The sequence below is a fragment of the Apis florea genome, unplaced genomic scaffold, assembly GCF_048593485.1.
Source record: "Apis florea isolate Af1SG1 unplaced genomic scaffold, ASM4859348v1 contig_3747_pilon, whole genome shotgun sequence".
NCBI lineage: Eukaryota > Metazoa > Arthropoda > Insecta > Hymenoptera > Apidae > Apis > Apis florea.
The window spans coordinates 41655-69248 of record NW_028256832.1 but is presented as its reverse complement, the minus strand read 5'-3'; the positions used below and the strand labels follow the sequence as shown (position 1 = coordinate 69248).

The 27594-nt window shown below is 35.1% G+C and overlaps 1 protein-coding gene across 1 annotated transcript in view; it reads left to right on the top strand.

The window, feature by feature from the left end:
• The window catches only part of LOC100871431 (uncharacterized), a 100705-nt gene that overhangs the window by 51117 nt on the left and 21994 nt on the right, over nucleotides 1-27594 (top strand). Inside the window, exon 3 of the mRNA XM_086914841.1 lies at nucleotides 2746-2838. The gene's annotated coding sequence lies outside the window, so the exon portion shown is untranslated. The remainder of the gene's footprint in view (nucleotides 1-2745; nucleotides 2839-27594) is intronic.

The following is a 27594-nucleotide window of genomic DNA, read 5'->3' as shown; positions in this document are numbered from 1 at the left end:
AATGATTTATAACTTTTTAATTAAATATATATATTTGATTCGATGGCAGTATAAATTACTATACTGTCGAAACACAATATTTTATACAATTTTACAAATATATTTAATTTTAAATCGACCACGAACAATTTATCGAACGAAATAAAATTATTTCGAATAAATTAATCAGATCGAACGAAGCAAAACGAAACAAATTTTATTCGAATAAATATTACTCGTTTCAATAACGTTCCAAACCCGATATCGACTCGTGTGAAACGCGCGCACGACCGTCTATTTATCAATGGAAGCACTGTCGACGCGAATCCGGCGGAAGTCACGCACGGGAAAACAGCTTTCATTGGACGTCGAGCGATCATCTTTCTTGATCGGCCATCTCGAACGAAGAATTCATTTAATATTCGATTAATAACTTGTTGTTACATTACACGAGTTGCATTGAAAAATTGAATAATTTTTTAACAGTCTTTCTCGATTAAAAATCAAATTGCAATATGCAAAGTGTTCTCTTTCTCGGATGGAGAAATTAAGGAGCAAGACCTAGAAATCGTCGAACTTTTTCCACTCGTTCGTTCGTTCGTTCTTTCTTTCTTTCTCGCCTCTCGTTTATTTATTTTAGTTTTAAACGCTTCTTGCTCCACGAAACCTTTCTCACGGATCGAAATTCGCTAAATCATACTGTCTTGCAGTTTTTCTGAAAAGCTTTCTTCTGTTCCTTCTCCGTTCCCTCTCGCTGTTTTGAATCCAAGTGTTTGTATTTAATCTCGGGTTTCCATCGATTCTGCGACGTGTGTTTCGCTGGTTCCTGTGTTGAGTATGACGCGTATAAAGTAGCTTCGTTCGCTGCTCGTGACTGGTTGTCAATGAACGTTGATAAATCGAACGTAATTAACACCGATAGCGTCAGAATATTTGTGGATATAATAAGCGAGCAATTTGTGGTTGAACGGTATGGAAAAAGTTAGGAAGATTCGAAGAAAAACGAGATAGAATTCATTATTCATTTGCAAAGTGTATAATGATAACGATAGTGGACGATGAATTAGAAATAAGAGGTAAATAGGAAGAAGTCTTAAATAACGATGAAACAATGAAATAAAAATTCGAATAAAGTTTGCAAGATTATTGGTTAGATATTGTTGATGGATTTAATCCGATACGTATTTATTCATTATCGTTCAATTTTCAGTCTACGATTTTCTTGCTTACGCTACATGAATCGTCATTATTCATTCATCGCTATACTTAAGTTGGAAGTTTGATTTTCAACTTGTGTTACATGATGTAGCAAACCTCTTGGTCATGAATTATCAAGTTTACCGGACCTACTCCGCTCTAATAGCTGTTTTCTAAGAGAGCTATTCATCGATTCAATCTCGTCTCTCGTTTCAAGATGTGAATTCACCTAGAATCTAATTTACTTTATTGATTGTATAAAAGCGTGGACGAAGTGGATCCTCGTAATAAGTGAACATGTTGCATGCATTTGTTACATTGGAAAACTGTGATTCGTTCCACTATAATTTCTTCAAAAGAATTGCTGAAGAGAATATGTTCAAACAGAAGGAAGAAAAACTCTATTTTTTTTTTTTTTTTTTTATTAAGAATTTCTTTGAGAAATTTAAATACGATTACTTTGACATTTACATACGCAACACTCAATTTTATATATAATATAACTACAATATGATTATAATATAAATTAACACACGACACCAACGATTTTTTTCTCTCGATATTTAATTTTTTTGTAAAAAAAAGTTTTACAAAAGTCCTGTAACATATGATATTACATAATTTTTTCCAACCCAGACATCCCGTAACACTGGCAACGTGTCGTTGGAATTCATTCCCGACCCGAGCAAATCGCGCTCTCTTTTTCTCTTTTTCTCCAAGATTCCGGCATCCGCGGAGTCTGGGCCAAGAGACGAAGAAGATCTCGAAGAGGAACGTCCACGATCCTGACGCGATGGACCGCCACATTCAGAAATAAACTCGGCCAAAATAGGCGCTCGAGAGAGAGAGAGAGAGAGAGAGAGAGAGAGAGAGAGAGAGAGAGAGAGAGAGAGAGAGAGAGAGAGAGAGAGAGAGAGAGAAACAGGGGGTTGAGGTGCTTTGTAAGGGCGAGTGATAAAGATAAAGGATGGAAGGGAAGGCGAACTGGAAAGACGAATATGTCTGCGAATTCGCGGGAGATAAAGAAGAGTTTGATGAGAGGGCAAGATGGAAGAAAAAGAAAAGGAAAATAGAGAGGAGAGAGAGAGAGAGAGAGAGAAAGTTGGGAGACCCATTTCGCATTCTGCAGAGAGCTAGTCAGCGGCTAACTATAAGAGAAGCTAACTATAAACCGGACTCCCTACCCCGTTGCTATTTTCAGCCTCGCGCTTGTCGCATTGCCAAACCCCCCTTGCTGTGTTCTTCGCTCTTTCTTCGTCCATTTCTCTGTCTCCCGTCACCCCTTTCGATCATTTTCGCTCCTGTGGCCGCGCGAACGTTGCATTTTTCGAACGTGCCTTCGAAGTTTTTTTTTCTAGAGATATGTATTTTTCAGGGTATTGAAATTTATTTGAAATGAAAAAAAAAAAAAAAAAAAAAAAAAAGAGATAATTTTATTTATTTTGGATTTCGTTGTATCTAAGAAATAAATATAATTGCTCGAATATAATTTGTCGAATGAAATAAGAAATAACTTATTTCTCAAATAATTTTTAATCTTTTGACACTTTTGAACTTTTGTTTTTTCAGATAGATCTGTCAATACGTATCAATATCGGGGTGCCAATAATGCTGTAATAATCCTCGATTGTCGGCTTTTCTGCAAAAACTGCATTGGAAATTGTAAGTATTAATTCTTTATGAAATCAAGATCTTGTAAAACGATATTAATCGTCGAGTCAAATCTTCTAAAGAAACACGTTTAAATATTTGAAGAATTACTAGAAGTTAGAACAGGTAATAAGAAAATATCATGGTTAATTTTTCCTACATCTTCGACGAATTTATTATATGGAAAAGAATTCTTTTCGAAATTTAAATAACCAGAACTATAACCAGCAAAACTAATCGAGCTGCTACTTGATTGTAAAACTTCGAAGGCTCTCCTCGCAAAACACCGTTTTTACGGCGTTCATTTACACAATGTAACGAGCCGTTTAAACAAATACTTTACGAGATACTCAACACATCGTTATCGAAGGTCCAAAGAAAGCGACAGTCGTTAAAATCAATCCACCATGTATGATGACAACCTTTTTTTCCTCTCCCCCTCTTTCTTTCTTCCCTCCCCCCTCCTCCTTAAATGCATTTTATTAACACACGGTCCGATAGCCTTCACGAGTGGTATGGCAATAACGGTCGTTTGCATTGCGGTTTCAGAGGAATCGATTTCGTCTCTTTTTTTTTTTTTTTTTCTCTCCACGACCGCAATTGGAACGATCGTAAACCAAGTAACACCACTTGCCACGTTCACACGGAGACCCTTACAAGCTCGGTTACACCCACTCGTCGACGATGAAAGGTACAATTCGTCAAACGAGAAAGCTTATTGTATATTTTCGCAAAAATTGATTCGATCGTTATTTAAATTTTATTATCGGTTTCTTAGAAAAGTGGTTTCTTAATATAATCATTGATACTTTGGAGACTTTTTAAAAAATTCAATCGATCAATTAAAAATCTTTAAATTTCATTATTTTCTATAGAAATGATCACGGCACATTTGTAAATCGATTATTCCGAGAAATATTTCAATTCCTCGGAAATTTAATAACACGAAAGACAAGGAAAAAAAGACGAGAAGAAATACTTTTATTTATAATACGTAAAAAAAAAAACCTACATTTACATTTTTCGAAATAATTCGAGGAATCGTTAGAGATATGACACGTTCCTTATATCTCGGGATAATCTCGGGAATTCCTTAAATGTTCATTCGGTTTTCGAGCCGAGTGTCATCGTAAAGCGCTAATTTATACAGTGACTGAGCAGTTATGGCCACATATGGGAAAAATGTGAACCGGAAAACGTATAAACTAGCAGCTAAACTTTTATGCGAAGGGGCAATCTCTTTCTCTCTTTCGCGGCCGTGATCCGCGTATCAAATTGAATTATGCGTAATTAACTTAAAATCTCGATTAATTTATCGATCGAGGCTGAATTCCTCTCATAACATTAGTTAATTGAAGGATAGGATCTCGCTGAACGCCGGTCTCCTGGATACACGATGGTAAATTTGAATATTGAACGGAAACACCAACTTGTCTGTGGCGTGTTCCGTTTTATTATTACGTATTCAGTGTTTGAAAGGGATTGTACAACGTTGGCCAAAAGTTTGAAATTGTGCTTTCCAAATATCCTCGAATTTTCAATTAATTTTAATCGTCGACACGAGATTAATATTGATGAACGGTTCGGCTCGGAGAAAAATTTTATTATATTCTTTTTTTCAATTTTGACTCGAAAATAATTGACGTTTTAGAAATCGAATTGGAGAAACGTTGTTACAAAATTTTTTTACGCGTTTGTTTGCAATTATATTATGCATGATAATAATTTTAAACTTTTGATCGATAAGATACACGGCTCGATTCGTTAATAATGGATTGATCGATTCGCAAATCGGATTAATTTTCGTGCAACCGATGTCACATCCAATGATGTTCATATTAGGAAAATAATTAATGCAATGAGACGTCCAGAGAAGAATTGATAAGTTACCTATTATGGAATGATGTTCAGTTTGAAACGAGGATATTAATTAGCTTGGTGTTTTTCTTCTGGATGTGTTAATATTGACTAGGACAAATTTGGAGATAATAGAATATTCAAAATATTCGCGTGAATAGCTTATTTTTAAATAAACGAAAGAGAGATATCGTGAAAGAGCTACGAGATTGTTCAGATTACTTTTTTTCATCTTTTAATATTAAAGTGTGTGTGATTTTTTTTAAATAATGTAATTAATTATATGTAGTTAATTTGCAAAGATAATTGAAAAGAGATGATTAGATATTAAGCACAGAATTCATTTAGATTCTTTAGATTAGTTTCTTTAATTACTTTTGTTAGTTTTATTTATTCTTACCTTCTATCTTTAATTATTTTTTATTTCTTGAGAATTAAAATGTAATTTATAGTGTAATTAAAAGGATTGTATCTGATATTAAATTACGACGAAACTAGAAATTTAGTTTCATGTAATAATTAATTCGTTTAATATTTTAAAATTTCTCCAATAGGTAAAAAGATATTAATAAATCTTACTGTTTTCAAGGATTATTTTGTAATTATGAAGAAAATATTTCACATATTTTTATCAAAATTTAATTAATCCTATTGTTTACAAATCCTAGTTCTAAAAAATTTGAACGCAAATACTAGTAGTTTATTTTCATAAAAAGACATTCTTTAAGAAATTAACGAATTAATTTTAACTTTAATAATCTCGTCAAAAGAGTGCCAATAATTAAATCGTCAAGGAAATATTTGAACAGATCCTATTAATTTTCACATTCATTTCGCGTTAATTGTGAGAGAGAGAAAAAAAATTTCAATTTGTGTTAAATGTTTTTTGAACGAGCACCAAGTGTTTGAAGAAATATAATGTAAAACATTTTGTTTACGCTTTATAAACATCGTGAAAACTAGCGTTTACAACGAGAAAGTATCTATGGAAACCGAGAGTAAGATAATTAAAAGTTATCAAAGAGGAGCGAATGTTTTAATAAGGTATTTTTTCAGTGAGTCATTTTCCTTTTATTTTCTACATTTAATCTTAATTAAAATACAATAATTATGAGAATATAATCTCTTGAAGTAGGAACAATTAACATTAAAATCACATTATCAACGACAGATATAAATAAAATAATGAATATGATGATAAATAGTTAGAGATCGATCCATTCCAAATTTTCAAATAACATCGACTTTCTACTTTTTTCTTTTTTTTTTTTTTTTTTTGTTATAATCACTCCAAATTTACATTTAATATTAAAATTTAATATTGCATCACGAATTATTTTAAGGAATCTAGGAAGTTTTATTTGATATTCTTTTACAATTTATTCTATCTTTATCAACGATATAAAATAAACTTCATTATATATACATAATATGACCATTCACATCTCGCTGATTGACACTGAAACCTTGCTTATACATAATAAACAGAGGTTATAATCGAGCAACGACCGAGAGATCGAGCAATCTGCATTAAATATTTCCACGGTCCATGTCTAGATCACTCTAGACTAATTTCTGGCTGCTTCCAGTGCTAAAATTGTCACCGAAGAGGAACAGATTTCTAACCGTGGATAAAATTAAAGAGAACGTAACGAAACGCTTAATGTCAATCCGGAGAAGAAAAAGGATTTCGCGAATCAATTTGAAAAATTAAGAAGGAAAGACGTGCGAAAGAATTTAATCCTTGATTGAATCGAGTAATAAAATTTTCAATCTAATGGAGAATTAATGTAACAACGCGATGATTTAATTGGATTTGAAACTTAAGAGAGGAAATGGCGTGTGCGTGAGAGGATACAAGAATATTGAAAATTAAAAGGGGTTAAAGGAAAACTAAGAGAGGTCATTGGCTCGAGTACTTTATCTTTTTTAGCATTAAATAGCTTGACGAACGTTTCTGAACAGACGTTTTGTACACCTACTGACAAAATATAGACCGAAGATATCTCGTGATTCAGCCTTCCGGTTCATCCAGATATTCCATCATTCGTGTGTACTATATTAGACACAAAGAGGACCTATACAGATATGCATATATCGTATCTTTCCAAGTGATAATTGCAAGATACCTAATTCCACAGCTTCTGTTTAACATTTTCTCCCCTAAAAAAAGAAAAAAAGTTATTACATTTACTTTAGAAAACTTGTTCGAATAATACAACAAAGTATCATATATTTTAATAATTTTCCAATAATTTTCTCTTTGCAACAACGTCCGTTTGGAATAAATTAGCCAGGGAAAACGTTCCCTTCACCTCTACGTTCTCTCAATTAAATCTCTATTTCCGAGAACGACCACCCCCGCAAACCTCTCGAACGAAATTCCAAAAACAAAAAAAAGAGAGAGAGAGAGAGAGAGAGAGAGAAAAATAAAATCATTCTCCTGTTGCACACCCGGTCACATTCGAACACGCGGCTCGAATCTTAATTCGAAACGACTTCCTCGTGGCGAGGAACAACCGGAATCGCATCTCGATGTTTTCGCGTTAGCGACATGCGTACGGTGTTGAATGCAGCCACGCGCATAGATTAAAATTGCACGTGGGCGCTGGTGCTCGCGCTTGCATCCACGTTTTATATAGGCGTGTGCACATATACATGTACACAGATATACATACATACATATATATATATAGGGAGGTTCAATTAAGCGCGGTCTCGCGACGGATCGAAGCTCGTGGGGTCAGTGCTCGGACCTATTTCAACGACGTTGAGCCGCCTTCATTGGCTAAATTCTATTATTTATTTACGGTGTTGCTGCTCTGCCTCTTCGAGGGTTCGAGAGAGTGGAAAAAGAGTGGCTTCCATGGCTTCGAAAAGACTATCATCCTCGCGTGGCCGCTAACAGGTAAACGAGGAGAGGTTGAGTTGAACTGTACGAGGGTTTGGAAATGGGATTAGGGATTAAGGAGATCGTCGTAGAGATTCTTAGTGAAAAATGGTGATGATAATTGTTGAAGTTGGAGGGATTCTTTAATAAGAATTAAGGTATCTTAGTTGGAAAAGGTATTAGGGATTGTATTAGGAACAATTTGTGAAAGGTGATATTGATGATATTTGGGGGAGGGGGGGATAGAAATATTTTTTCATAACGATTAAAGATATTACGAAAGGCGTCCCTTTGTCGTTTTATTGTTATTATTATTCATATATTCTATTATTTATTTCTTATTTTGTAATTTTTATTCGATGATGAATATTTTAGAGCAATCGACGTGTTTTATTTTGACAATTTTATGAGAGTGTAATCGGTATGATTAGTTAGTGGATTATGTAAAATAAAATTTTATTGGTGTTAATACTATATGATTTTACAACCATAGATATGATAATGATATAAGGGACGAGTTAATATAATATAATGGTTTTTATTAGGTTGTATATTAAATTTGATATAAAAATATATGAAATAAAATTCATTTGATAGGAGATTTTGGAATGAACAAAAATGACATTTAACATTTTTGATTACGACAGTGTATGTAATCTAAAAATAATATTAAAAAAAAATTTATATTTAAATCTGTATACGCTGATACACACACACACACACACACACACACACACACACACACACACACACACACACACACACACACACACACTGGATGTAAGATTTAAGAAGAAAATTTTATTTGGATTCATCGTTTTGTAAAAATCTGAATAATTCTCCTAGTCATGTAGGGATACACAAGCAGAATGTATTATGAGCAGGATTTTTAATATTAGCTATCGACTTGTTGGTATTTGATTACTGGCTTCTGCCAGTTACAAGAATCCAAATATGCGATGATAATGTCCATTTAAATTTTATGCATTTGTTACTGACGCATACAGTAGCGTTTCGTCCGTTTTATGTCCATTCACCGTTTCGTTGATCATCGAGTTATATGAATGATTGAAATGTTTGGATAGCAATAAAATAAAGATCCGCGTAACATTCTTATTTTTTAGTTTTAACTTTCGGAATTCTTCTATTGATTTCTTTCCACTCACAATATCCTTTATGATACTCGCGGTAATGAATTCGCGACGGTGAGAAAAAGTTTCAGAATTCACGAAGAAAAAAATTCAATATTTCGAAAAATTTTATATACGTTCCTCTCGTATTTTCTAACTCGAATTCTTGTTTAATCATCGTTAAACTTATGCAGTGTATCATAACTTTCATTTTCCCTTTTCTTCTTCTTCTTCTTCTTCTTCTTCTTCTTTTTTTACTTAATAACTTTATTCAACTTCGATTATTCTTTATCTATCTTCAAATTTTACGAATCCAATTTCAAATTTAACCAGATCGATTAAAAATTGTGCACGATTCTCTCGAAAGAATTAATTATTCCAAATTTTCTTTATTTCTGTTTCTATTTCAAACTCTGTGAAACGTGTAAACATTGTGCATAAAGCAACATACCGTAGTTACTTTCAACGATAATTCCGTGAAACTGCGTCAAAGTAAAGGGAACAAGAGGCATCTAAGCTCGCGTTGAACTTTTAACGAAGCCTCACCTCTCCCCCTCCCCCTCTCTCGAAGAGGGCTTTCTCTTCTGCAGCTTTTCGAGCACAACGTTTCACGCGCTCCCCAGGCAAAAAGTCAACTCGACCGTCTAATTACAGTCGGTTCTCTACAGGAATTAAGTTGGCGTTTAGAAGGCCTCGGGTTTTCTCTCGCGTCTGGCCGCGCTGTGATTTTCAACCGATTAAACCGGGCAAACGCGATTTGAGCCGAGCGACCGAATTAGCCCAGGTCGGACTCGTGACCGTTTTCTGAAAAATCTGGTTCGTGATCGATCACGGACAGGAAATAGGCTTCTATCGCGTGCGTATCCGGTGCATCTACGTAACAAATGCGATTCCATTCTTTTTTTTTTTTTTTTTTTTTTATTCTTTTGAAGATACTTTTGGATATTCGATTAGGCGTTGTAGAAATAAATTCTAAATAAATGTTTATATTTTAAATCTTCAAATTTTTCTCTGCCGTTTTATTTAATTTGGATCTAAAAAAAAAAAAATAAATTGCACAACAGTAGAAAATGTTAAGAATATAGGATACGAAAGAATTGGTTGGATTATTATTAGACGATTTGGTTTATGGGAAATTAAATGAGAAACTGTTCGACAAAGGGAAATATCAATGATTGTTGGAATTGCAAAATCTAGTTGGCGAGTTCTGTTCCTACATTCTCGAGACAATAGGATCGATTAATAGGATTCGAGACGAAAAAGGAAGGCATTGAATGCAAAGGCTACGTTCCAGTATATGTAAAACGATATTTAATTATGTATCGTGAATCTGTGATTGTTTGTTTTTCAAGCTAACGCTTCATTCAATTCGCCATTTCATTACACAAATAATTCTTCAATGAAACCTACCTTCGATCGCTTCAACTATAAACTAACAACATTTGAAAAAATAATTCTTCCTTCATATATATACTATGAACATCACGCAACGAATCTGATTAGAAATTCCTTAATTACGAAATTTTAAGTAATTAGTCGACGATTAAGGCTGTTAACGTACGATCGAGAGTTTTAGCACGCGAAAGTGAACTCACGTTCCTTCATGTATGATTCAGGAGTTTATTGCCTTAATCCGCGCAAAAAAAGACTCTTTAAACCATGGATAGAGGTTGCAAAAAAGATAATAATGGATGGGATATAGAGGAGTGAAAGATGGATTTGCATCGTACGATTCCAAATAAAATAGATAAAATTGAATGTTTCGCTCAGAAAAATCCTTGATTATTCTTCTTGATAATTTATAAATCTAATGCAAATCGTTAATTGATAAAACACTATGTCCTCTATATCCATTATTTTTTCCCACCTTGTATATGTACGTATATATTTATGGACAATTTCATCGTGTTCGAGCTTTCATGATTCGAATCGGCTTGAAAGACCGCGCGTAATTCCAGGCGAAAGGAAAAATTACGCGATGTCGTAACACGAATTCGATTCACGGTCGAACTGGCTGCTGCAAAAGTGTTGAAATGTTGAAATTCTTTGCGAATTTTTAGTTTCGAAGCGAAAGAAAAGAGAGAGAGAGAGAGAGACTCAATATTGGAGAAGGAGTTTAACTTTAAAACGTTAAACGAATTGTTGAATTCTTGCGCTCGACGAGATAGAAACTTGAGGATAGTTGTTACTGAAAAGAAGAGTAGATTGACAAAGGTGAAGGAATGCGCGATTCAAAGGCAACGAAAGATTGGAATCTCGTTTCTAGGATTTAATCTTTTATTAGCAATTCTTCAAACTTACTTTTCACTTTGATTCGTGACTTCGGATCAATAGAGTGGTAAAAATATCTCGTTATGAATTGAATTTTCTTCTTTACTATTATTTTGCTTAACATCTTTCATATTTTCCATTATTTGTCGAAAGAATAATCTCTATGATTCGAACTCAAAGAAACCTTTATTTTCTAAAAACGAGTATGGAAATATTATCTTACGACAGATCTTGTAACAAGACAGGGAGAAAATAGTTCTGTCAGATAACCGATGTCGTTAGCTAAGTTTTCATCGTGCATCTTATATTCACCAGTCGCATAAGATTAAGTTGGCGTGTAAACGTGTAGGTTATTCCAACCTACGCGAGACAATAATTTCACTTTATCAAGCGTGCCTAACAACTTTTCCATCCTTCATTTTTTATCATTTCATTTGAGAGAAAAATTAATTATACGTGTATATAAATAAATGAATAAAATAATTATAGAAAAATAAATAGAACAATTTGAATTCCAGAGAAAAAAATCTCCTCAAACGTATATTTGAAGAAGATGTAATAATTTTAAATGGAATGACTGTTCAAATGATTTTTCAATATTGGAAATAAAAAAATTTTCCATTTACAAATAAGAAAACTATTATTTTCTTTTTTTCGTTGGCAATTTCGTTTATATGATTTCATATAATTAGATAGGCGCATAGAATTTGGAAGAAGTTTAATAATTCATGCCATATTGAGATATAGGTCACTGGAAAGATTGGACAAGTGGAAAATTTTAATTATGCATGCGGAACAGTGACAAAAGACAAGGGATCCCCTTTCTCTATTCGCAGATACTTTATGCAGCCTCGTGTACTTTCTTTTATCGGAATCAGATCTTGTTATCGATTGCAATTAATTCGACAACTAAAATAATATAAAAATGTTTCATTTATGAAAATAAGATTACAATTTTTTTTTTAAATTATGTCTTCTAATTTTCGAAGTAAAAATAATATTAAATCCTTGAAATAATTTTTATCTGTTCTGAAAAAAACTGCTCTTTAAAATAAATAACAATAAAAATACAATATTAATATTTATAAGAGAAAGTGAGGTGAAAAATGTAATAATAACTATAATAATTATAGTTACAATTGCTTCAATAATAATTTCATATTTCTCAATACTTTTCAACACTTTTCTCTATTTATTTTCAAACACGTATCGTCAATCGAAATTTCAGGATTAAAAATCATAATTAAAGGAAATGACACATAAAGAATACGATACACTCGTTTCATCATTTTTTTTTCTTTTCCATTTCCACAAAATCATTTTCATCTTCTTCCTCTCCTCAAAAAACAACCGCGTTTTTAATAAACTCGATTTTTCGCTTTTATCGTTATTCGATCACAGGTGGACGGTCCAACAGGGAGAAATGTATTATGTAAATAGCGGTTTGACTTACGGTGGAACATCTGTTGCCTCGAACCATGGTGTGTAATATCAAAAATTATAGACGTGGCGCGGCCATTTGACTTGGGGGAGGGGGAAGGGTCGGGGAAAGTCGAAGAAACTTCGTAGTTATGTCATGTTCAATAGAAACGTGTAAAGATGGCCACCGATTTACTAGAATGCGTTAGAAGAACGTTTCTCTCTCTTTTTATCTCTTTTGTTCGAAATAATGAAGGCGTAACTGAAGAACGAGTGGCAACGTAGAAGGAAAGCAGAGCGAGTTGGTTGGAAACTTAGTTGCTCCAAGCGAATTGCCACTTTATCGTGTTTTAATGCATCGTCTTGAAGGAAATTTTCTTGGAACAAGTAACGATCGAATGGAACAATTAGTGGAGGATCTTTTTGCGAGGATTAAGTGGATGTGCACGGGATGATTGTTTAATTTTTTTCGATTGCTGTGTGGAAGAAAAACTTTTTTATATCAATGATTTATCCTATGTTATTATATTTCTGTGATTCGTGGCTTTGCAACATTTATCTTTAAGACAAGATTCGTTTAATCGTCGCGTAAGATAAAAAATAAAATAGTATATTTCGATGAAGATTTTTTTTTACGTACAAATTGATCTTAAAATGAAATAAATTTGTCTTCGAATAAAAGTTGTCGATATTTACTTAGGATAAAGATATTTTATTTGATCAGTAAATGTACGATAGCAAAATGAATATAGAATAAAATATGCACGAATATTATCAGGGGTAAGCACAATGGTTAATTGTATTGCCAACACTCGAGATAAATTATATATATATATATATAACATATTCGTTTGGAGTACGTATTTCTGTAAAGCAATTGGTCATAAAATTTTCTGATCGTGATTTAGTTTATCGTGTATACACGTCCGATAATTTGTAGTTGAATCAACGACAGGCTCAGATTACTCATACAGTTCCGTTTCGTGGCATGTATAAATTTATTTTTTTCTCCCCCCCTTTTTTCTATTTTTAAAAATTTTTTTCACCGATTACGTTATTCATCGATTTACACATCGAGATATGTATATACATATATCTGTACTTTAGAGTTGCGTCGATAAATATCCTATTTATCTCGTTTCTTCGTGCCTCAATCTGAAACCGTGTCAGGTGTTTCACTTTCGATCACTTGGACTCACTCGATTACTCACCGAGTTACAATTTGCTACACGAATCGTTGATTTAATATATAAAATTATTTATTTATTTTAATTTTGTTGCAAGATGATCATTATTTCTCCAATAACGATCGAATCTCTGAAAATCGATTAATCGATATCATCATCTCGTCGATCGATTCATTATCAATTTATTACATCCCGATAAACAATTTTAAAATTTCAACAAGATATAAGCGAGTATAACAATTTTCCTCTAAATCTTTAATTTAACTCGGTGAACGAACTATCATCGTATCTTCGAATCGAGACCTGTCTAAGTCCATGCTTCCATGCAATAATTTTTCCAAGATTAATCTCACTCGAATTTTACCCAATTGCGCGGCATGCGCTAAAATATTTTTCTTCGATCTCATCGTATACCATTGAACATTATATATGTGTGTGTATCATGCGCGACACCATCTCGAGTGAAAGTACTCGGAATTCTTTGCGGCCAGTTTGAGCCGAGGGTTCGCCTCTGAAGAGGCTTACGCAACGTGGTATGGTAACAGGTGTATTACCTGTGTAATAACGTGGCCGAGGCTCGTTCGCACTTATGTACTTGCGACGTGTGTAAAAATGCGCACGATTCTCTCGAGTTACACCGCAGTACAGTATTTTTCGACGTTTTGAATTGGAGCACATTGGGGGTGGAGAGAGAGAGAGAGAGAGAGAGAGAGAGAGAGAGGGTGAATTAGGATTGGAAAGAGAAGTCGAACGTGTTGTCAAAGTTTGCAAACTCGTTGTGGACCGTTTTCTCAGGAACTTACTGGATTTAATCTCTTAATGATTCTACCTCTCTTAATGATCTGGCTTAATTGTGTGATCCTGAATGACTTAGTCCTCATTAATCTAATCTTCAATGGTTTAACCCTCGGTCATTCTGGCGAGTTGTAGTCTCCAAGTTTAGCCTTAGGTATTCTAGCTTTTAATAATCCATCTCCCAATGGTTTATTATCCTCTAATAATATACATATCTCTCGATGATCTATTTTAAAACTTACTTTTAATGATCTAGCTTTTGGCATTTTAGCCTTCGATGAGACAAAAGAGACTAAGATAAAGATAATTGATAGATTATAATTGTAAGAGGAAGAAGTGGAATGACAGTGGAATTTTAATTTTTCATCTATGAACAAATCATCTTATTCAATATAAATCAACAAGAAAACAATTCTCTTATTATGTACATTGTTTTTCTTTGTGTGCAGGTTTATATCTCTTAATCCAGTTCAGGAATTCTGGTGTTTCTTGTCTTAATCATTTCCTCGCAATCCATAGAATTCGATGCAACTTCTATCAAGTGAACAGTACAGTATTTTAAGTTTATAATTTGATTCACAATAACCGTTATATCTCCATCCAATCCGAATGATTCGAAGTCACCATTTACAAAGAGTTTCCTTTTAACCAAGAACTCACCTCCAATCTGGTTCTAGATCTTTGAATATTCTTTGTTTGCGATTTCAATTCAATTCAGCCGACATACGCGGATATATGTATATTTCGAAGACAAGCTCGAATCGAATTCACACAGACACATTTCTAGTTCAATCGTAAATGGATTCGATACTTTCACGTTGTAACAATTTTTCTTTTCTCCGATGGAATTTATCGGTGGAATTCTTGAAAGTGGAGGCGCCTATTGAGATAAATTAGAGCGATAGAACAGGATAAAAATGGTGGACACGTTGAATTAAATATAGGAGATAAGAGCAAGAAACGATTAATGAGAGTTGCAGGGGGAATTGTTCGTTAGAGTGGATTAAATTAAAATTATGGTAGCGACAAGTTCTCAGAATTAGAGAATTGATTTATTGACCAATACACCGAGTGATAAACACATCATTGGCGATTGTTAACAATCGACTTTGGCGCAATTGATTTATTATCGTTACTCGCTTATTACTATCGTCCTCTACTGCTAAAAGTAATCTTTCTTAACCATTTCAATGATGCAGCCGTTCAAAGACCCGATACTCGAATCGATAAACAATCGATACAAAGTATCGAACATTTAATTTAATCATCATTGCAAAATTTACAAATTCAATTCCATTGAAAATTTTTTCATCCTTATAATTTTACTTTCATTCCTATATTTTTATCTCTTACTCCTCGCATACTTTCTATCGTAACATACTTTCTACTATATTTCTACAAAAAAAAAAAAAAAAAGGAAAAAACATATCACGAATAAGCATCCACTTTGAGAAAATTCCACGTTCGGATCAACTTATTTATTTTCAACTTTCATTTCAATTTTCGTACACTTCTTTTTATTTCTCCTTACTTTCTATCTATATGAGCTGTGATTTAATAAAAAAAAATAATAATAAACATCTATCCAAGAAAGCGACTCGTATTATCGAAAATCAACCATGCAGGAAATCAATACTCGCAAGAATCGAAAGTATCAACATCCTCCGACGATCCGATTTTTCCCAATCGAACCTGATATTCTGGGAGAAAGAGAGAGAGAGAGAGAGCGTGGTTGACACTCGCGATTGATTCTTGGTAAATTACGCCCGTCACATTATATCAATCGTTTAAATTGCCGGTTGTGCAAAGGAATGCGACTGAATCTCGGCCCACAATGCGCATACCAGCATCGACGTGTCTATTGAAACGCTCACGTGCAAATTGCCGCGAGATCTGATCGTCGCGTTTTCCCAAGTAGCCGTTGGATGTGTGTTCTTGGAGAAACGCGGGATCGAAGCTATTTGAAGAGAGATAATTGCACTGCATTGAAATTTCGCGATGGATATGCGTTTAATTGTGGATCGATGGACAAACGCTCAAAAATATAATTCGAAAATAAGCGACGTGAATTAGAAGCAATAAATTCAAATTATACAGCGTATATCAATTATTACATTTTTACAAAATAATATGTACATATATTATGGTAGAATAATTTCGATCGAATCGAACAGAATATAATTGTTAAATAATATTTGGTTTCGATTGTAAAAGCGACACGTTGTTTTCAAAGTATAGAGAACAGCGGAGGAAGCGGTTACAGAACAAACAATCTTAATTTTACGTAACAGTCGATATTACCGTATTGTCGAGGAGGTTAATCAACGTGATTAATGCAACCCCAGGAAAGGGAATACATGCATAATACAAAATCGACGGAAGCAACGGGTGACTGGTAACTGATGAAACGGCTATAAAAGCCAGGCGAGCAAACATTGGAGCAAGTTCCTCGAGCAAAGAACGATTAGAAACACCGTGGCCAAAGCCATTTCATTTCTCAGCCGTGTGGAATTCATGTTAACGAGTAATTGAATGTAAAGGGGCGTTCACGATGCTTGTCGCGCCACAATTGGAACATTAAAGAAGAAATATCTTCCGTTCAGGCGGGTAGAATAGCCGTCAAATTGCCGATCAAAAGGCCGAATTTCCAGTGCTGTAATTTATGAGAGAGGCGTAATTAAGTAGCGTTTCGCATTTATCCGAAACATCGGTGTCCTTTCATCTTTTGAACGGTTACAAATGGAGAGACGATTATTTCTTGTGATATGTGTTTCGAGAAAAAAGGATAAAGTGATTTTATTTTCTTATGAAATATTGATAATTATTTTAAATATAACGATAGTTATTTAAATGTATCGTTATTAATGCAAATATCATATCAAAGAATAGAAAATAAGAGTTTTTTTTCGTACACGAGACGCAAAGATTTTCCAGATTAAGAAAGTATGATTTGAATTTATGGTATCAAAATTTATGGAGCAAATGTGGAAAGATAGAATCTAGAAAATCTAGAACGATAATTTTTTTAAATTTCTCGATCTTCGCTGGAATCATAATAATTACTTGCGATTATTTTCAACTGTAATTTCGAACGATCCTCGACGATAATCGATGCCCACATCACGCAAATCCGTAAAATTGCATGAAAATCATTGATCGCTATCAGAACCCATTATCGTAGATTCCGATGCGAATTATTCGAGACCCGAGGCTCCCTCGTATCTAGAGCTTTTCATCTAGACCATTGCCTCTGATGTCTAGTTTCTCGGACCTTCTTTCGGAATATATTCGTAGATCTCGACTCACCGTGTCTTTTAATCACTTCGTTTGAACTTACAGTTGATTTAACGAAAGGAATATTTCAAGTGCACCGAGAGATATATTTTAAGATCAGCTTCATGAATCGCAGCGATTAAACTCTCTCGTATAATTCCAACGAGTTTTATGAATGGAAGAATATGAAATATTGGAAATAAATCGAATGAAAATTCCTAAAACATTCGAAATCTTAATTTATCTTGCATTGCTGAATTTTACGAAATGATGAAATATAATCGAATGCTGTGATATATATTTTCTTCGAGTAATACACGCGACTGTTGTCTATGATGCTCAGGTATCTGGTCAGTAAAATGTCAGTAGAGAGAGAGTAGATTCGTGATTATATTAACGGAAGAATAAATACATTAGAATTGAATACTTCCTCGAAGCGATTTTATTATTAGATGTACGCTCTTTCACATGGATCCATAGGAGAATCTGTAGAGAATGCTGCCGATCGATTTGCACGAGTGAAAGGATGAAGAACGTGTCTGGCACGCGTCATCGCTGGATGGAAAAATAACGACTGCGAATAAACGAATATTTTTGTGCAGATTATATCCTATATGCTGGAAAAATTCTCGTCGATTGAACGATTGAAATTGCACTTCTGGATTATGGTGATAATATCAAAGACGAGGTTAATGAAATGTTGGAAAATGTTAATATTGAGTCTCATACGCACAATGTATATTATTATAAATGTGTCATGTGTTTTGCTATTCAGCATCATATATTATACGCTTGCTACTAAAATTTTGAATGATAAAAATATATGTGTTACGCTTGATTTTTCAAAGTAATGTTATAATAATTATATAGTAAGATATAGCAATTGCTATTGCAAATATTATCCTAATTCTATACAAATTTCTAGAGATAGTTTTATCTTATTGTTAATTATAAAATTATTTTTATCAGTCATCGAAGTTTCATTCAATATTTTAAAAAGATCAATGATACAATGATTCTACCTTCTCTCGTATAATTTCTAACTACGCAGCAATGTATAATCATCTCTCTTAAGCAATCTATCTCATTCCCTTTCCTTCTCTGTTATTACTTCGAATCGATGAAACTGGAACGTTGAAACAAACTTACCAGCAGAACAAACAAAGAAAACAAAACGGGGCGAAGGAAAAAAATTCGGCTCAACTCTACATAAACGTTCTCTTCGCAGAAATGGAACTCCCCAGTTGGGAAGAGGGAAATGGTGAAAATAGAAATGCATCGTTCCGCTCGAGGATCACGGCCGATTTCGAAATGGCGCGAAAACTTCCTCGTAGATAAAGTAAGAAAACTGATCGACCGAACGTAATTAACCGGTGAAATGTCGAGAGAAAGAAAGAAAGGAAGAAAGAGAGAGAATTTTTGACGCATTAAGCGAAGATAAAGGGAATTGGTTTGATACGGTTGCGACGAAACGCGATATCTCCCCCCTCCTCCTCTCTGGTGCCATTCTTATCGATCTGGCGAGTAGAAAGTTCTTCGATTAGTTGTACGAATTTCTGTTCTGTTCTGAAATTGTTCAGAAAGGGAGAAAGAAATAATCGTGTGTTCAAAGGTGGAAAATTGGCCGCGAGTTTAGTTGTGCAACTACGAGTTTATTACTAAATACGTAATCAGTTTGAGAGGTGTTAAGAGGGAATTCGGGATATGTGAGAGGGATTTTCCAATGTGTTTATCGAAATGTGGACGGAGCGTGGCAAGTGTGGGTGAGTTATGAAAGTGTTTGTTCTTTGCATTCGAATATTTGATGAAGTGTAGAAGTGGTTATACAAGTTTCGGTATTTGGCTGGTTGGGTATTTATGTATGCGTATTCATTTCCCCCCCCCCTCCCCCCTCCCCTCCCTCTTTAATGATAACTTAATTGTAGGAAGGAAAATTATACGTGTTAGAAATCTGAAATGCGAAATAATCGGGATAATTTGGGATTAAATTTATGCTCGTGTTTTATCATTATGCAAGTCGTTGTAAAATGCACAAGAATTTTTCATTGGCGAAATAATGAGATATTACTTGAGGTTTTGAAATTTATCGATATAATATCTATTAATTTCGATAGAATTATACATATACACGATGATGAAATTGACAACAACGAATGATTGGTAAGAACGATTCTTTAAAATAATAGCGAATTCTTACGTTATCTAAAAAAATAATTATATAGAAAATAATTCAAATTTATAATATATTTTATATTTAAAATAATTGATAAAGAATTTTTGATAAAACGTTATTTTACGTTTCTCGATCGCGAAATATCGCGAATAAATTTTTTCAATTTCATCATTTAAATTTCAACGCAATACATAATACAAATTGCAATTTTCCCTCGTAAAATTGGAGAAAGATCACGTGGACACGAGATGGAAATTCGATGACGTCCTACTTAACATCCACTCGGAATAAAGGACTGAACTTCCGCGATAAAATCTCGTTAGATTTCTCCTTTGCTTGGAAATCTCTTCTTGGGGTCAACCGCGGCGCACCATCTTCGAGGTTATTTAATTGTAGTTATTACGTTGGTGATTCTTCTTCTCAAACACAAGTGAAATTTTCGGCATATTTCTTGCCGAGGATTTCTGCGGGGGGAAAAAAATCGAATGAACTTCCGTGAGATTTCTCCTGATTAGAAATCTCGTTTAAAATATCACGTTTAAGGTATTAGGATTTCTTTGATCCTTTGAAATGAAGGGAATTTTTGAAATAAATGCAACGTAGAATGGAAATGAATAAATTCCAATATTTCCAACAAATTCCACAATAAAATTTCCACACATTCGTAAGATTGTTCCTTCAACTCGTTCGAGGTGATGGAAATTTTTTTGCCATATTTGAAAATAAATTCTACCAAATGCCTCGATATAAATGGCTTTGAACGATTTCGAATTTTAATATCAGAAAGAAAGTATCAAATTTTCAAATCCCAATTATTTTCAATCGAACGAATCATTTCTTTTCCAAACCCTTCAATTATAATTCCTCTTTCCGACAAACCGACAAATTTTTTCTTAAGTTAAAACTAAAACCAAAAATTGGATCTTTTCTTCGAACTCTCTCGAACCATTCTCGACACGAAAACCACGAAAATCCATACAAATGGACGTTCAAATGAAAAATATCGTATCGGATCTGTTCCGCGATGATCCCGGAAGCTCCTCGATCACGAGGCGAGCCATTCGAGATATATCCCTCGAACGCGGATAAATCAACCGTTTCGAACTTGGAAACGATCGATTCACGTCCCGATTTCACCTGGAACGCGTTCTCGAAACACGACGTCCACATCGCGGAGCGCATCGCGCGCAAAACCTTGGCGGATGGCCTCGATGGCCGATTGTCAGCTCGAGCGGAACCGTGTCCTCGCGTCACTCGGCACGTGCGTTACGTGAAACCGTGCAATAATATTCCCTCTATGGCACGAAGGCGCATTGCAACCGCGCGAGGACTTTCTCCAGCCTGGGGCGTAGCGCGCGCGTATGTTGCAGCGATGGAATCGAGCGCATCGCGAGCAACGGGATTGAACAATTAATTGGATTCGAGCGAAATTTTCGTCAGTCGATAAAGCTGCCGATTAAACTTCCCTTTGATTTAGTTTTCGCGAGTTTAAAAAAATTCTGCTTACTCGAACAGAAATGTAATCGCTGTTGAATTCGTTTGTAAATTTTTATAATAATTTTGTAGTTTATATTTCTCACTCCGAAAACAGTTAAGATTTATTTCAATTGTATATCATTGTAAAATAATAGTAGATATACATTTTTGTTTGGTTTCTTCTAAAGTATCTTTATTAGGGATATTTATCGTCAATATTTGGTGGTTTTATCGATGTATCTTGATTGAAATGAAGGTTGCAGGTTGCTCTGCGGTTTCGTGTAATTTGATCTAAGGTGGTGAATCGATTAACAAGTTGCCACTGGTAGTCTTTTTAATAACTCATCTCTTTTTGTATTTACATATTACTTTTCTTATATCTTCTCTGCTCTCACTTTTATAAGGATGAAGTACGATTTTCAATCGTTTTACAATTCTTATATGCAATATATAGATGTAATAGTGGCGCTATGACTATCGTTATTAATACTATTAAGTAAAACGAAAAGCAAGATATTTATGCAACGGCGTATAAAGTGATCAAGAGAAACTAAGAAGAAAATATCTCGTTTACGTAATTAGCCGGTGAAAATTCTTTTCCTTCGAATATATTGATTGATGAAGCGGTTAATGGCGATGGAGCCGGAAAGAAAAAAGCCCATTTTTCATCCTATTAATCGATTGGCGGTTTTTTTTAAAGAGATTCTTACCTTAGAGAGTCTAACCTTCTTGATGAAACCGGACGATTTATCATTATAAATTAACCAGGAGAATGTTTAGAATAGCATTTCGAATAGTATGGAAAAGAGAGTTGTCAGGTTTAATTTAGATGCACAAGATTCTCGCTAGATAACTTGGGATAACAAGAATTCTTACTGAAATATGTTGTCTACTCTGAGGAGGAATTAAGATGCTTAATCGTGATTTAATCTTTTCTTGTCGGCGCAACGGATCAGAATTATTTCTTATTCCGTTTAATTTACGTGAAAGTTCAATTGTTGTGGCATTCAAGTTGGAATAATTGCAGGAATTAAACTCGTTGATTCCGATCACACTAATTCGAAGAAATTGTTATACCTTTATTAGGAGAAGAAGGGAAGAAGAAAAAAAAAAGTTGAAGATAAAAATCAAGATTTGAAAGGATTCTCGTTTGATTCTCGGAGTTTTTTTCATAGCTTTTGAAAGTTTTGATTAATACCACTTTTTCCTCGTATCGAGGAAATCGTAAAATACCCGAAAAAAAAAAACGTTTAATTAAGGACGCGTGAAATCGACCGGATGTATAAAAAAAAAAAAAGTAATAATTGATGTCTCATTTAAGGATGAAATTTTTATAGGTTATTATCCGCCAATTCCTACTATTTTATCGATGTCGTATTTTATTATCTCGTATCGTCGTTCGATATTGAATCTTTTTTTTTTAAAAAAGAGAAGCACGTCCTCCAGAACCGAAAATATTTTCGCGTGAAATTTATACTATTTATGAGAGAAATAAAACGTTCTCACGAAAATGTTTCGTATATCTTAGAAAATTTACTTTTACGATTCGAAAGATCGTTTGATTCGAACAAGATTTCGTATAATTATGTCTTAATATTGTTTAAATAAGAAACACAACAATTTAGTATATTTTTATTTGTTGAACATTTGCAAAACAATATCTGCAAATTGAGATGAAAAATCTAAATTCTACACCTACACTTAATAGTAAAAAAAAAAAAAAAAAATTTAAAAGAAAAGTATAATAATAATTTCAAAGCAGTTTGTTATAAATTTGATCGAACCTAAAAATTATCGTACAATTCGTCTTTCGTTCACGAATAAATCACGAACGAACGAAGAAAGATATACACACGTTCAACCAATAACAAAAACAATCCACAAATCCTCGTCTCCTAGAATTCGTAATTATCGCCTCGTTCGAATCAAAACGATCCGAGCCGCTCGAGCCACCGGTTCGTCGTAGCCAGCCAAGCGAAAGAGGATGGCCGAGAAATTTTAATTTTCCATTTCGCAACGCGCCTCGTCGTTCATCATCCTCCGACCATTAGTTCCGTTCGTTCGCGCCGCGCGTATGAATATTTAAACGAAGAAAACGTTTCGGCTCTCATCCAAGCGTTTTCCAAAAATTCAGGAGAAACGGATCCTTTTAACGTGGAAACTTGCTCTTTCCTGCCCGCAAGAAAATTACGATCGACACGGTTGTACAATTGCTTCCGTGTGCGCGAAACCGCCATTCGAGATCACCAATAAAAGAGAGTCGGATTAGAGAGGAGGGGGAGTGTGAAAGATGTTGAACGTCGCGGCTTTGTTCGTCGCAACAGGTATGCGAGGCGCAAAGAATTTCGTTTTTTCTAATTTTCGTGATGGAACGAAACTGTTGTGCGAATAGAATTTGTGAGATGGTTTTCATCAACAATGGATAGTTTTCTTTCGTTTCTGTATCGTCGAATTTTGTTCGTTCCTTCCGTCGATTCATCCCCAATGATTTTCGTATTATTTCAATTATTTCAAGATCATCATCGAGTGTAGAATTTGCATTTATATCCTATTTAAGATGCATTGCATAATTCACTTAATATTCAATAGACTCTCGAAAGAAGCGAACCAAACCCTCTCTCTCGAACGTCGTCAAACTTTCTCGAAATTCTTCTCCTCCCCAGAAGGATTCATTAACCAATCCTTCGAACGAAGAAAAAAGAGCGTGCTGCCCGCGACTTCCTCAAAAATTCTCGATAAAGAGGGACGAGGAGTATCTCGAGCCTTCTCCTCCGCTCAATCTGTCAAACATCGGCCCGTGGCTTTAATCGAAGCTGACAGAATCGGGGCCGTAAACAGGCAGGAGTGTCGACCGGTTAAAAGCCTACCGTCGTACGCAATTATAATCGTCGCCCCGTTTCGAGAGTCCCTGTGTCCAAAGATCTGCAGCGTCGATTTGGGGGCCCCGCTGCCGGGCCCCGCGCGATCCTCTCGCGATGTGGGGACCGGTCACATGTCGGCCGTCCGCGAGCGGACAGGTGGTTTCCGCGCGAATTAACGAGTCCGCGCGATTATCTGTCGTACGCGTTAATTGGCGGCCGCGTGTCTTCCTTCTTCGCGACGACGAGCGTCCTAACCTGTTGACGTGATCGATGAAAAAAAGGAGAATCTTTTTTTTTTTTTTTTTTTTTTTTTTCCGACAGTACACGAGGATCGATCCTCGCCTCTCCTCCTCGAAAGTCGAACGATGATGGACGATTGCGCGGTCGGCAAGTTTGGGAGTGACGTTGTCGGTTCAGCGTCCCCTTTCTCGTGGCTCGTGATGATGTGAGGGTGAGGTAATTATTGTCTCGATCGGAGAAATAATTGTTATTTCGATTGTTCATTGTTCATTTAAATTTTAAATGAATTCTAAGTTGTAAATGTCATTGATCGAGATAAGTTAATTGAGAAAAGTGATAAATGATATTTAATTCGGTTTAATATATCAGTAATTTTATCAGTGATGATTCAAGTGATAAAAGATATTTTTAAATTCAGAATCGCGATATAATCGTTCGTGAGAATTAAATAAACTTCTCTCTGGAATGTCAGCTTTTCGAGCGAAATTTATAACCGTGCCAGCATCCACGTGCTTAATCACGACAATGTCGATGAACATCTTTGATGAAGAGGGGGAAATGAGAGGTTCTTCTTGTAACAAGAAGAATCAGTCTCAAGGGAGATTTCTTAGACAGAGGAAACCTCTTGATCGACACAATCCTATCAGATATCGTCAAAAGTTATTTTCCTTTGTGTCGCAGAAATTAATATTCTTCAAATGAAAATTTTATCATGATTAAATATTAATGGAAAATTTCGTGGAATTGGTCAGGATATAACAAGTGCTTTGTTTTAAAAATTCTGTGAATTTCCATATTTCCATACAGATAGATTATATTATCTTTAATGTGTAATATATTATTCGTTACTTTATCGATTAATATTCGAATGAAAACCTTCGTAACGCTCACAACATAATATTACTAATGAAAATATATTGTACAATTAAAATTCGTATTTCATTCGATCGAAAATCATTATCATTGATGAAATCGCTTCATTAAAAAATAATTCTCCCCGTTGCATATATTATCACGAGCGATGAAGCCGCGAATATCGGCTAATTAATATGGGTATACACCGATTTTGATAATGATTCCACTCCGATTGGATTAATTAACAGTACTTTAAATGGAATCAATGGATAGCCAAGCAATCTAATGGCTCATTCAGCAGAACCAATCGTTTCCTATTAAGCCACGTGTGTAAGATGCTCGACGCACAAGTATGACTTCACGCGGCCGTTTAAATAGTGTTTAATTATTTCTATCAACCGGACAATTCGATTGTGACGAATTGCCTGGTTAATCTTGCCGATTAATTGCGATTCGAATCACCACGACCCATTCCATCCCGTTCGATTTCACTTTATCGAAATTGTAATTGTAATTCGATTTAAAATTAATTATTCATTATTGAAAGCAACTTCAATTCGAATAAAATATTATTCCTTCTCCCGAAGGATCATTATAGAAATTATGCCAATGCATATTCTCCCTACAACCATTTATTTATTCATTCCTCCTTATTTCGCTCAAAATTTCTTCACTTTCGAAAAATGCAACTATCAAACTGAAAAAAAAAAAAAGAAAAAAAAGAAATTCAAAATCCATCGTCCAAATAATCCATCGTGATAATCCTTCCTTACGAAAATTTCCCCTTTCCGACAAATATTAAACGTTCCAACAACTACTACGTCCCAACGAGAATAATTAGAAACAACGCGCCAAACGTTTAACCAAACAATAATCGTGAATTTCCGGGAACTTCAATTCTCATAAGCTTTTTCCTCCCAAATTTGTCCTCGATCCGTCGTCGAGGCGCGTTTAACGCGTTTCTAAAAAACACACGCGAAAGGAGATCCAACCGACCGACCAAGCAACCGGTCCCGTTTCACGTACGCGTCAATGTTCACGCTTTGCAGACACACGACACGATACGACGAAGAAAATCCGCGCGTGAATTAATTTCGGCCGTTGGCGGAGGAGGAGGAGAGGAGGGCATGTGCCGGGTTTGAATGCACGCGCCGTTGCCTCGCGAAATCGGCGCGACGAGCGCCGAGGAAACGAGAAAAGGCTCGGATTGAAACCGACGGGTTGTTTGGCGCGCGAGCGTGTTCGTAATTGAAAAGCAGAAAAAACGAAAATTGAAAGTTGCGCAACACGCGGGCGGGAGTTTTTCTCTGCACAGTTGGCACAGGCTCAAACCGCCATCGTAAAATGCTATCCTCGCTGTGATCGATGATGCGCCCCCCCCTTGAAAGGGTCAGAGTGTAACAAGTATTTTTTTCTTTTTAAATATCGACTTAATATAACGTGATCTCATTTATCTACCGTTTCTCGATGTATTTTCGTAAATAAAAGTGGATCTCTCTCTTTCTCTCTCTTTCTTGCTGTCCTCGATCCAGCAACAGACACACACAAGACGAATACATGTATATATAGCCGCGTAGTATCCGGTGATCGCGAAAGGAAGAAGATCCTTTTCCGATCTGAGCGTCTCTCTTAAAAGAAGGGACCTCTTCCTGCCGTTTCGTTGATAAAATCAGGCCACTTTCACTGCAAAACGGTTAATTTACGAGCAAAACCGGCGCACACCGTGCAGAGAACGTGCAATTGAGAAAAGAGAGGATCGGCGTTCGCTTTCTTCTCGCTCGTTCGGGCTAATTGACCGAGTGGAAAGATGAGCGGCCACGTTGGCGACAAGAGAACGTTGTTCCGTTCGATGCGTGGCTTCTGTAATTCTGGTAAGGAAGAAAGGGGTCACGGGGTCACGCTTCGGGTTAAATGGAGGCTCCTAAGTCGAGATAGAAACTCGAAACTCGTGGTGGATTCTTCTTCTAGCGCGAGGAGGATGATCGTTTAATTGCTCGTCTTTCCACACTTTAGCCCAGTGTTTCTCAATTTCTTTTCTCGAAATACGTAATTTCATTCTGCAAGAAGCGAATAATTTGCGACCTCTTTCCTTCCCCTTAGAAGGATATGTAATTTTTAATTAGTTTTGAAGTGAGAATATCTTATTTTTCTTTCTTTTTTTTTTTTTTAACCAAGCTTTCTCGCGTTTATTAAGCTTATTTGAAATTTTCGTATCGTATTGTATCGAGTTGTAATTATCTGTTACGTAAATGTTTTCGATGATTTGGGTAATTTTTTTTTTTTTTTTGAAGTAAGAAGTTTGAAGACTATTGTTACGTCTGTTCAAAATTTCACTTTTTTT